Source organism: Lissotriton helveticus, chromosome 7, assembly GCF_964261635.1.
Source record: "Lissotriton helveticus chromosome 7, aLisHel1.1, whole genome shotgun sequence".
In the NCBI taxonomy this organism is placed as follows: Eukaryota; Metazoa; Chordata; class Amphibia; order Caudata; family Salamandridae; genus Lissotriton; species Lissotriton helveticus.
In genome coordinates this window covers 935395313-935406365 of record NC_136068.1, presented here as the reverse complement: position 1 = coordinate 935406365, position 11053 = coordinate 935395313, and the positions used below count along the sequence as shown (strand labels likewise).

The window sequence follows — 11053 nt, the reverse complement described above, 5'->3', positions numbered from 1 at the left end:
TTAACATCTTCATCTTAGTACATCCTTATCAGTTAAGCTATAGAGAAGTCGAGAACATTGTGATTAACTGCACCTTCAAACAGATGCACAAGTCTCAAATAATGCGCCAGTTTCATTCATCTCACCATCTAGGTCTTCAGCTGGGCGCCCTGTTTACCCTGCAACCCAGTTCAATACCATGATAAATGTATCTTAGTGCTTGCTAGGCAACTGATTGTCCCTCATGTCAGATGACATCCTGCTCTAGCTTTATGATGTCAGGACAGCACGTGACCAATCGCCCTGGGTGACGAGGAAACACAGGAGGAGGAGACATCAGCAATTATGCACTAGGTAACTATATGTAATTAGGACTGCAAGGCAGCTAGGCAGTATACTGGGAAAGCATTGGGCTCCTTTTGAAAATTGGATGGAGTTGCAAGACCGCAGAGTATCCTAAACAGCTATCCATCTGGAGTATCAGAGACCCACACACAGAGTGCAAGGAAACAGGTCAAATGAGCTTCACTCCTTGAGAAAGTAAGGCCATGGCTCCAAATTAAGGAAACTCTTTCCAGCCTTAAAGACAGTAATGTCCTCTGATGACACATTGTTAGCACAGGTATCTAACGCAGGCTTTCCCAGCTTCGGAGACAAAGTCTGATAAAATATGATGATCACCGTAACGTCATCCATTTTGGTAGAGTCTTGACAAAGATAATCATGCCAAGACCCCACTAACTCGAGTTTGACTTACCATTTAAATTGATGAAGGAAGGCAAAGTGCTGAGAAATGGCTTCTTGTTTTTTTTTTTGGTCTCAGCAATGCAGACAAATTCTCTTCCGCAGCACTGCCATCTCTGGTCATTCAGTATATTCTGCAGATGGAAAAGTCCACTGTTAGTGCATTAGAACTTGAATATTTTCATACGAATGCACAGCAATAAAAAACAGATTTTCTAAGGCTTGATAATCAGTACTATGGATATTGTGAAAATCCACACCCTACTAAAAATTAGAATCTCAGTTTTCATGTTTTCTCAGTTTTCATGTTCCGACTGGGGTACATCTCTCAATGGCTCACTGGTTAGAGGCGGCAGACCCAAAAGCAGAAGTCGGCCCGGGACCAGGGTTTGATTCCCGACGCGGCAGGGTCATGGACCAGGGTCAGCGGACTCGATAATTCTCACGTCAGTGCCTACTCTAACCAGGGGTCCCACTCTGCAACTATGGGCATTAGCTTGCCTAATCTCCACAACGGCCCCCTCAACGCCGGGGATGCCTGGCTCCACCTTGGGGATTCCCAGCAGGGACCATCCCACAGGGAAAGCCAGGACTGGTTCCCCAGCGGTATACAGCGCCAGGACGCCGGCTGGCAACAGTGCGCTTTACAAGTATACACAATACATTACATCAATCCTATGCCTCATTTGCTACCACTCTCTAAACAACACTAGCACCTACATCAGGACCTAGATAAAAAGATGTGATTGCCAGCCAAGTGACGGCATCCCCTTCTCAGTGCAATTCTTATAGGTTATGATAGGCCAATAGCAATTGAGTGATCTGATAAGTTGAGGGAGGAAGGTTTACGCTACTGTTAGTGGGAATAATAAAAACTATAAACAACATCTTAACATCTTCATCTTAGTACATCCTTATCAGTTAAGCTATAGAGAAGTCGAGAACATTGTGATTAACTGCACCTTCAAACAGATGCACAAGTCTCAAATAATGCGCCAGTTTCATTCATCTCACCATCTAGGTCTTCAGCTGGGCGCCATGTTTACCCTGCAACCCAGTTCAATACCATGATAAATGTATCTTAGTGCTTGCTAGGCAACTGATTGTCCCTCATGTCAGATGACATCCTGCTCTAGCTTTATGATGTCAGGACAGCACGTGACCAATCGCCCTGGGTGACGAGGAAACACAGGAGGAGGAGAAATCAGCAATTATGCACTAGGTAACTGTGTAATTAGGACTGCAAGGCAGCTAGGCAGTATACTGGGAAAGCATTGGGCTCCTTTTGAAAATTGGATGGAGTTGCAAGACCGCCGAGTATCCTAAACAGCTATCCATCTGGAGTATCAGAGACCCACACACAGAGTGCAGGGAAACAGGTCAAATGAGCTTCACTCCTTGAGAAAGTAAGGCCATGGCTCCAAATTAAGGAAACTCTTTCCAGCCTTAAAGACAGTAATGTCCTCTGATGACACATTGTTAGCACAGGTATCTAACGCAGGCTTTCTCAGCTTCGGAGACAAAGTCTGATAAAATATGATGATCACCGTAACGTCATCCATTTTGGTAGAGTCTTGACAAAGATAATCATGCCAAGACCCCACTAACTCGAGTTTGACTTACCATTTAAATTGATGAAGGAAGGCAGAGTGCTGAGAAATGGCTTCTTGTTTTTTTTTTGGTCTCAGCAATGCAGACAAATTCTCTTCCGCAGCACTGCCATCTCTGGTCATTCAGTATATTCTGCAGATGGAAAAGTCCACTGTTAGTGCATTAGAACTTGAATATTTTCAAATGAATGCACAGCAATAAAAAACAGATTTTCTAAGGCTTGATAATCAGTACTATGGATATTGTGAAAATCCACACCCTACCAAAAATTAGAATCTCAGTTTTCATGTTCAGCCTAGGGTACATCTCTCAATGGCTCACTGGTTAGAGGCGGCAGACCCAAAAGCAGAAGTCGGCCCAAGACCAGGGTTCGATTCCCGACGCGGCAGGGTCATGGACCAGGGTCAGCGGACTCGATAATTCCGACGTCGGTGCCTACTCTAACCAGGGGTCCCACTCTGCAACCCTGGGCATTAGCTTGCCTAATCTCCACAACGGCCCCCTCAACGCCGGGGATGCCTGGCTCCACCTTGGGGATTCCCAGCAGGGACCATCCCACAGGGAAAGCCAGGACTGGTTCCCCAGCGGTACACAGCGCCAGGATGCCGGCTGGCAACAGTGCGCTTTACAAGTATACACATTACATTACATCAATCCTATGCCTCATTTGCTACCACTCTCTACACAACACTAGCACCTACATCAGGACCTAGATAAAAAGATGTGATTGCCAGCCAAGTGATGGCATCCCCTTCTCAGTGCAATTCTTATAGGTTATGATACGCCAATAGCAATTGAGTGATCTGATAAGTTGAGGGAGGAAGGTTTACGCTACTGTTAGTGGGAATAATAAAAACTATAAACAACATCTTAACATCTTCATCTTAGTACATCCTTATCAGTTAAGCTATAGAGAAGTCGAGAACATTGTGATTAACTGCACCTTCAAACAGATGCACAAGTCTCAAATAATGCGCCAGTTTCATTCATCTCACCATCTAGGTCTTCAGCTGGGCGCCCTGTTTACCCTGCAACCCAGTTCAATACCATGATAAATGTATCTTAGTGCTTGCTAGGCAACTGATTGTCCCTCATGTCAGATGACATCCTGCTCTAGCTTTATGATGTCAGGACAGCACGTGACCAATCGCCCTGGGTGACGAGGAAACACAGGAGGAGGAGAAATCAGCAATTATGCACTAGGTAACTATATGTAATTAGGACTGCAAGGCAGCTAGGCAGTATACTGGGAAAGCATTGGGCTCCTTTTGAAAATTGGATGGAGTTGCAAGACCGCCGAGTATCCTAAACAGCTATCCATCTGGAGTATCAGAGACCCACACACAGAGTGCAGGGAAACAGGTCAAATGAGCTTCACTCCTTGAGAAAGTAAGGCCATGGCTCCAAATTAAGGAAACTCTTTCCAGCCTTAAAGACAGTAATGTCCTCTGATGACACATTGTTAGCACAGGTATCTAACGCAGGCTTTCTCAGCTTCGGAGACAAAGTCTGATAAAATATGATGATCACCGTAACGTCATCCATTTTGGTAGAGTCTTGACAAAGATAATCATGCCAAGACCCCACTAACTCGAGTTTGACTTACCATTTAAATTGATGAAGGAAGGCAAAGTGCTGAGAAATGGCTTCTTGTTTTTCTTTTTGGTCTCAGCAATGCAGACAAATTCTCTTCCGCAGCACTGCCATCTCTGGTCATTCAGTATATTCTGCAGATGGAAAATTCCACTGTTAGTGCATTAGAACTTGAATATTTTCAAACGAATGCACAGCAATAAAAAACAGATTTTCTAAGGCTTGATAATCAGTACTATGGATATTGTGAAAATCCACACCCTACTAAAAATTAGAATCTCAGTTTTCATGTTTTCTCAGTTTTCATGTTCAGCCTGGGGTACATCTCTCAATGGCTCACTGGTTAGAGGCGGCAGACCCAAAAGCAGAAGTCGGCCCGGGACCAGGATTTGATTCCCGACGCGGCAGGGTCATGGACCAGGGTCAGCGGACTCGATAATTCTCACGTCAGTGCCTACTCTAACCAGGGGTCCCACTCTGCAACCCTGGGCATTAGCTTGCCTAATCTCCACAACGGCCCCCTCAACGCCGGGGATGCCTGGCTCCACCTTGGGGATTCCCAGCAGGGACCATCCCACAGGGAAAGCCAGGACTGGTTCCCCAGCGGTACACAGCGCCAGGACGCCGGCTGGCAACAGTGCGCTTTACAAGTATACACATTACATTACATCAATCCTATGCCTCATTTGCTACCACTCTCTACACAACACTAGCACCTACATCAGGACCTAGATAAAAAGATGTGATTGCCAGCCAAGTGATGGCATCCCCTTCTCAGTGCAATTCTTATAGGTTATGATACGCCAATAGCAATTGAGTGATCTGATAAGTTGAGGGAGGAAGGTTTACGCTACTGTTAGTGGGAATAATAAAAACTATAAACAACATCTTAACATCTTCATCTTAGTACATCCTTATCAGTTAAGCTATAGAGAAGTCGAGAACATTGTGATTAACTGCACCTTCAAACAGATGCACAAGTCTCAAATAATGCGCCAGTTTCATTCATCTCACCATCTAGGTCTTCAGCTGGGCGCCCTGTTTACCCTGCAACCCAGTTCAATACCATGATAAATGTATCTTAGTGCTTGCTAGGCAACTGATTGTCCCTCATGTCAGATGACATCCTGCTCTAGCTTTATGATGTCAGGACAGCACGTGACCAATCGCCCGGGGTGACGAGGAAACACAGGAGGAGGAGACATCAGCAATTATGCACTAGGTAACTATATGTAATTAAGACTGCAAGGCAGCTAGGCAGTATACTGGGAAAGCATTGGGCTCCTTTTGAAAATTGGATGGAGTTGCAAGACCGCAGAGTATCCTAAACAGCTATCCATCTGGAGTATCAGAGACCCACACACAGAGTGCAGGGAAACAGGTCAAATGAGCTTCACTCCTTGAGAAAGTAAGGCCATGGCTCCAAATTAAGGAAACTCTTTCCAGCCTTAAAGACAGTAATGTCCTCTGATGACACATTGTTAGCACAGGTATCTAACGCAGGCTTTCCCAGCTTCGGAGACAAAGTATGATAAAATATGATGATCACCGTAACGTCATCCATTTTGGTAGAGTCTTGACAAAGATAATCATGCCAAGACCCCACTAACTCGAGTTTGACTTACCATTTAAATTGATGAAGGAAGGCAGAGTGCTGAGAAATGGCTTCTTGTTTTTCTTTTTTGGTCTCAGCAATGCAGACAAATTCTCTTCCGCAGCACTGCCATCTCTGGTCATTCAGTATATTCTGCAGATGGAAAATTCCACTGTTAGTGCATTAGAACTTGAATATTTTCAAACGAATGCACAGCAATAAAAAACAGATTTTCTAAGGCTTGATAATCAGTACTATGGATATTGTGAAAATCCACACCCTACTAAAAATTAGAATCTCAGTTTTCATGTTCAGCCTAGGGTACATCTCTCAATGGCTCACTGGTTAGAGGCGGCAGACCCAAAAGCAGAAGTCGGCCCAAGACCAGGGTTCGATTCCCGACGCGGCAGGGTCATGGACCAGGGTCAGCGGACTCGATAATTCCGACGTCGGTGCCTACTCTAACCAGGGGTCCCACTCTGCAACCCTGGGCATTAGCTTGCCTAATCTCCACAACGGCCCCCTCAACGCCGGGGATGCCTGGCTCCACCTTGGGGATTCCCAGCAGGGACCATCCCACAGGGAAAGCCAGGACTGGTTCCCCAGCGGTACACAGCGCCAGGATGCCGGCTGGCAACAGTGCGCTTTACAAGTATACACATTACATTACATCAATCCTATGCCTCATTTGCTACCACTCTCTACACAACACTAGCACCTACATCAGGACCTAGATAAAAAGATGTGATTGCCAGCCAAGTGATGGCATCCCCTTCTCAGTGCAATTCTTATAGGTTATGATACGCCAATAGCAATTGAGTGATCTGATAAGTTGAGGGAGGAAGGTTTACGCTACTGTTAGTGGGAATAATAAAAACTATAAACAACATCTTAACATCTTCATCTTAGTACATCCTTATCAGTTAAGCTATAGAGAAGTCGAGAACATTGTGATTAACTGCACCTTCAAACAGATGCACAAGTCTCAAATAATGCGCCAGTTTCATTCATCTCACCATCTAGGTCTTCAGCTGGGCGCCCTGTTTACCCTGCAACCCAGTTCAATACCATGATAAATGTATCTTAGTGCTTGCTAGGCAACTGATTGTCCCTCATGTCAGATGACATCCTGCTCTAGCTTTATGATGTCAGGACAGCACGTGACCAATCGCCCTGGGTGACGAGGAAACACAGGAGGAGGAGAAATCAGCAATTATGCACTAGGTAACTATATGTAATTAGGACTGCAAGGCAGCTAGGCAGTATACTGGGAAAGCATTGGGCTCCTTTTGAAAATTGGATGGAGTTGCAAGACCGCCGAGTATCCTAAACAGCTATCCATCTGGAGTATCAGAGACCCACACACAGAGTGCAGGGAAACAGGTCAAATGAGCTTCACTCCTTGAGAAAGTAAGGCCATGGCTCCAAATTAAGGAAACTCTTTCCAGCCTTAAAGACAGTAATGTCCTCTGATGACACATTGTTAGCACAGGTATCTAACGCAGGCTTTCTCAGCTTCGGAGACAAAGTCTGATAAAATATGATGATCACCGTAACGTCATCCATTTTGGTAGAGTCTTGACAAAGATAATCATGCCAAGACCCCACTAACTCGAGTTTGACTTACCATTTAAATTGATGAAGGAAGGCAAAGTGCTGAGAAATGGCTTCTTGTTTTTCTTTTTGGTCTCAGCAATGCAGACAAATTCTCTTCCGCAGCACTGCCATCTCTGGTCATTCAGTATATTCTGCAGATGGAAAATTCCACTGTTAGTGCATTAGAACTTGAATATTTTCAAACGAATGCACAGCAATAAAAAACAGATTTTCTAAGGCTTGATAATCAGTACTATGGATATTGTGAAAATCCACACCCTACTAAAAATTAGAATCTCAGTTTTCATGTTTTCTCAGTTTTCATGTTCAGCCTGGGGTACATCTCTCAATGGCTCACTGGTTAGAGGCGGCAGACCCAAAAGCAGAAGTCGGCCCGGGACCAGGATTTGATTCCCGACGCGGCAGGGTCATGGACCAGGGTCAGCGGACTCGATAATTCTCACGTCAGTGCCTACTCTAACCAGGGGTCCCACTCTGCAACCCTGGGCATTAGCTTGCCTAATCTCCACAACGGCCCCCTCAACGCCGGGGATGCCTGGCTCCACCTTGGGGATTCCCAGCAGGGACCATCCCACAGGGAAAGCCAGGACTGGTTCCCCAGCGGTACACAGCGCCAGGACGCCGGCTGGCAACAGTGCGCTTTACAAGTATACACATTACATTACATCAATCCTATGCCTCATTTGCTACCACTCTCTACACAACACTAGCACCTACATCAGGACCTAGATAAAAAGATGTGATTGCCAGCCAAGTGATGGCATCCCCTTCTCAGTGCAATTCTTATAGGTTATGATACGCCAATAGCAATTGAGTGATCTGATAAGTTGAGGGAGGAAGGTTTACGCTACTGTTAGTGGGAATAATAAAAACTATAAACAACATCTTAACATCTTCATCTTAGTACATCCTTATCAGTTAAGCTATAGAGAAGTCGAGAACATTGTGATTAACTGCACCTTCAAACAGATGCACAAGTCTCAAATAATGCGCCAGTTTCATTCATCTCACCATCTAGGTCTTCAGCTGGGCGCCCTGTTTACCCTGCAACCCAGTTCAATACCATGATAAATGTATCTTAGTGCTTGCTAGGCAACTGATTGTCCCTCATGTCAGATGACATCCTGCTCTAGCTTTATGATGTCAGGACAGCACGTGACCAATCGCCCGGGGTGACGAGGAAACACAGGAGGAGGAGACATCAGCAATTATGCACTAGGTAACTATATGTAATTAAGACTGCAAGGCAGCTAGGCAGTATACTGGGAAAGCATTGGGCTCCTTTTGAAAATTGGATGGAGTTGCAAGACCGCAGAGTATCCTAAACAGCTATCCATCTGGAGTATCAGAGACCCACACACAGAGTGCAGGGAAACAGGTCAAATGAGCTTCACTCCTTGAGAAAGTAAGGCCATGGCTCCAAATTAAGGAAACTCTTTCCAGCCTTAAAGACAGTAATGTCCTCTGATGACACATTGTTAGCACAGGTATCTAACGCAGGCTTTCCCAGCTTCGGAGACAAAGTATGATAAAATATGATGATCACCGTAACGTCATCCATTTTGGTAGAGTCTTGACAAAGATAATCATGCCAAGACCCCACTAACTCGAGTTTGACTTACCATTTAAATTGATGAAGGAAGGCAGAGTGCTGAGAAATGGCTTCTTGTTTTTCTTTTTTGGTCTCAGCAATGCAGACAAATTCTCTTCCGCAGCACTGCCATCTCTGGTCATTCAGTATATTCTGCAGATGGAAAATTCCACTGTTAGTGCATTAGAACTTGAATATTTTCAAACGAATGCACAGCAATAAAAAACAGATTTTCTAAGGCTTGATAATCAGTACTATGGATATTGTGAAAATCCACACCCTACTAAAAATTAGAATCTCAGTTTTCATGTTTTCTCAGTTTTTATGTTCAGCCTGGGGTACATCTCTCAATGGCTCACTGGTTAGAGGCGGCAGACCCAAAAGCAGAAGTCGGCCCGGGACCAGGGTTTGATTCCCGACGCGGCAGGGTCATGGACCAGGGTCAGCGGACTCGATAATTCTCACGTCAGTGCCTTCTCTAACCAGGGGTCCCACTCTGCAACCCTGGGCATTAGCTTGCCTAATCTCCACAACGGCCCCCTCAACGCCGGGGATGCCTGGCTCCACCTTGGGGATTCCCAGCAGGGACCATCCCACAGGGAAAGCCAGGACTGGTTCCCCAGCGGTACACAGCGCCAGGACGCCGGCTGGCAACAGTGCGCTTTACAAGTATACACATTACATTACATCAATCCTATGCCTCATTTGCTACCACTCTCTACACAACACTAGCACCTACATCAGGACCTAGATAAAAAGATGTGATTGCCAGCCAAGTGATGGCATCCCCTTCTCAGTGCAATTCTTATAGGTTATGATACGCCAATAGCAATTGAGTGATCTGATAAGTTGAGGGAGGAAGGTTTACGCTACTGTTAGTGGGAATAATAAAAACTATAAACAACATCTTAACATCTTCATCTTAGTACATCCTTATCAGTTAAGCTATAGAGAAGTCGAGAACATTGTGATTAACTGCACCTTCAAACAGATGCACAAGTCTCAAATAATGCGCCAGTTTCATTCATCTCACCATCTAGGTCTTCAGCTGGGCGCCCTGTTTACCCTGCAACCCAGTTCAATACCATGATAAATGTATTTTAGTGCTTGCTAGGCAACTGATTGTCCCTCATGTCAGATGACATCCTGCTCTAGCTTTATGATGTCAGGACAGCACGTGACCAATCGCCCTGGGTGACGAGGAAACACAGGAGGAGGAGAAATCAGCAATTATGCACTAGGTAACTATATGTAATTAGGACTGCAAGGCAGCTAGGCAGTATACTGGGAAAGCATTGGGCTCCTTTTGAAAATTGGATGGAGTTGCAAGACCGCCGAGTATCCTAAACAGCTATCCATCTGGAGTATCAGAGACCCACACACAGAGTGCAGGGAAACAGGTCAAATGAGCTTCACTCCTTGAGAAAGTAAGGCCATGGCTCCAAATTAAGGAAACTCTTTCCAGCCTTAAAGACAGTAATGTCCTCTGATGACACATTATTAGCACAGGTATCTAACGCAGGCTTTCTCAGCTTCGGAGACAAAGTCTGATAAAATATGATGATCATCGTAACGTCATCCATTTTGGTAGAGTCTTGACAAAGATAATCATGCCAAGACCCCACTAACTCGAGTTTGACTTACCATTTAAATTGATGAAGGAAGGCAAAGTGCTGAGAAATGGCTTCTTGTTTTTTTTTTTGGTCTCAGCAATGCAGACAAATTCTCTTCCGCAGCACTGCCATCTCTGGTCATTCAGTATATTCTGCAGATGGAAAATTCCACTGTTAGTGCATTAGAACTTGAATATTTTCAAACGAATGCACAGCAATAAAAAACAGATTTTCTAAGGCTTGATAATCAGTACTATGGATATTGTGAAAATCCACACCCTACTAAAAATTAGAATCTCAGTTTTCATGTTTTCTCAGTTTTTATGTTCAGCCTGGGGTACATCTCTCAATGGCTCACTGGTTAGAGGCGGCAGACCCAAAAGCAGAAGTCGGCCCGGGACCAGGGTTTGATTCCCGACGCGGCAGGGTCATGGACCAGGGTCAGCGGACTCGATAATTTCTCACGTCAGTGCCTACTCTAACCAGGGGTCCCACTCTGCAACCCTGGGCATTAGCTTGCCTAATCTCCACAACGGCCCCCTCAACGCCGGGGATGCCTGGCTCCACCTTGGGGATTCCCAGCAGGGACCATCCCACAGGGAAAGCCAGGACTGGTTCCCCAGCGGTACACAGCGCCAGGACGCCGGCTGGCAACAGTGCGCTTTACAAGTATACACATTACATTACATCAATCCTATGCCTCATTTGCTA

The 11053-nt window shown here is 45.3% G+C and overlaps 1 long non-coding RNA gene across 1 annotated transcript; it reads right to left on the bottom strand.

Moving 5' to 3' along the window:
• Nucleotides 1-3946: 3946 nt before the first annotated feature.
• LOC144767144 (uncharacterized) lies at nt 3947-10489 on the bottom strand. Its single transcript, XR_013598076.1, has 5 exons — nt 10374-10489; nt 8761-8882; nt 7149-7269; nt 5553-5674; nt 3947-4061 (listed from the first exon to the last, which is right to left on the bottom strand). It is a non-coding gene; the product is annotated as an uncharacterized LOC144767144 (long non-coding RNA).
• Between the last annotated feature and the right edge of the window lie 564 nt (nt 10490-11053).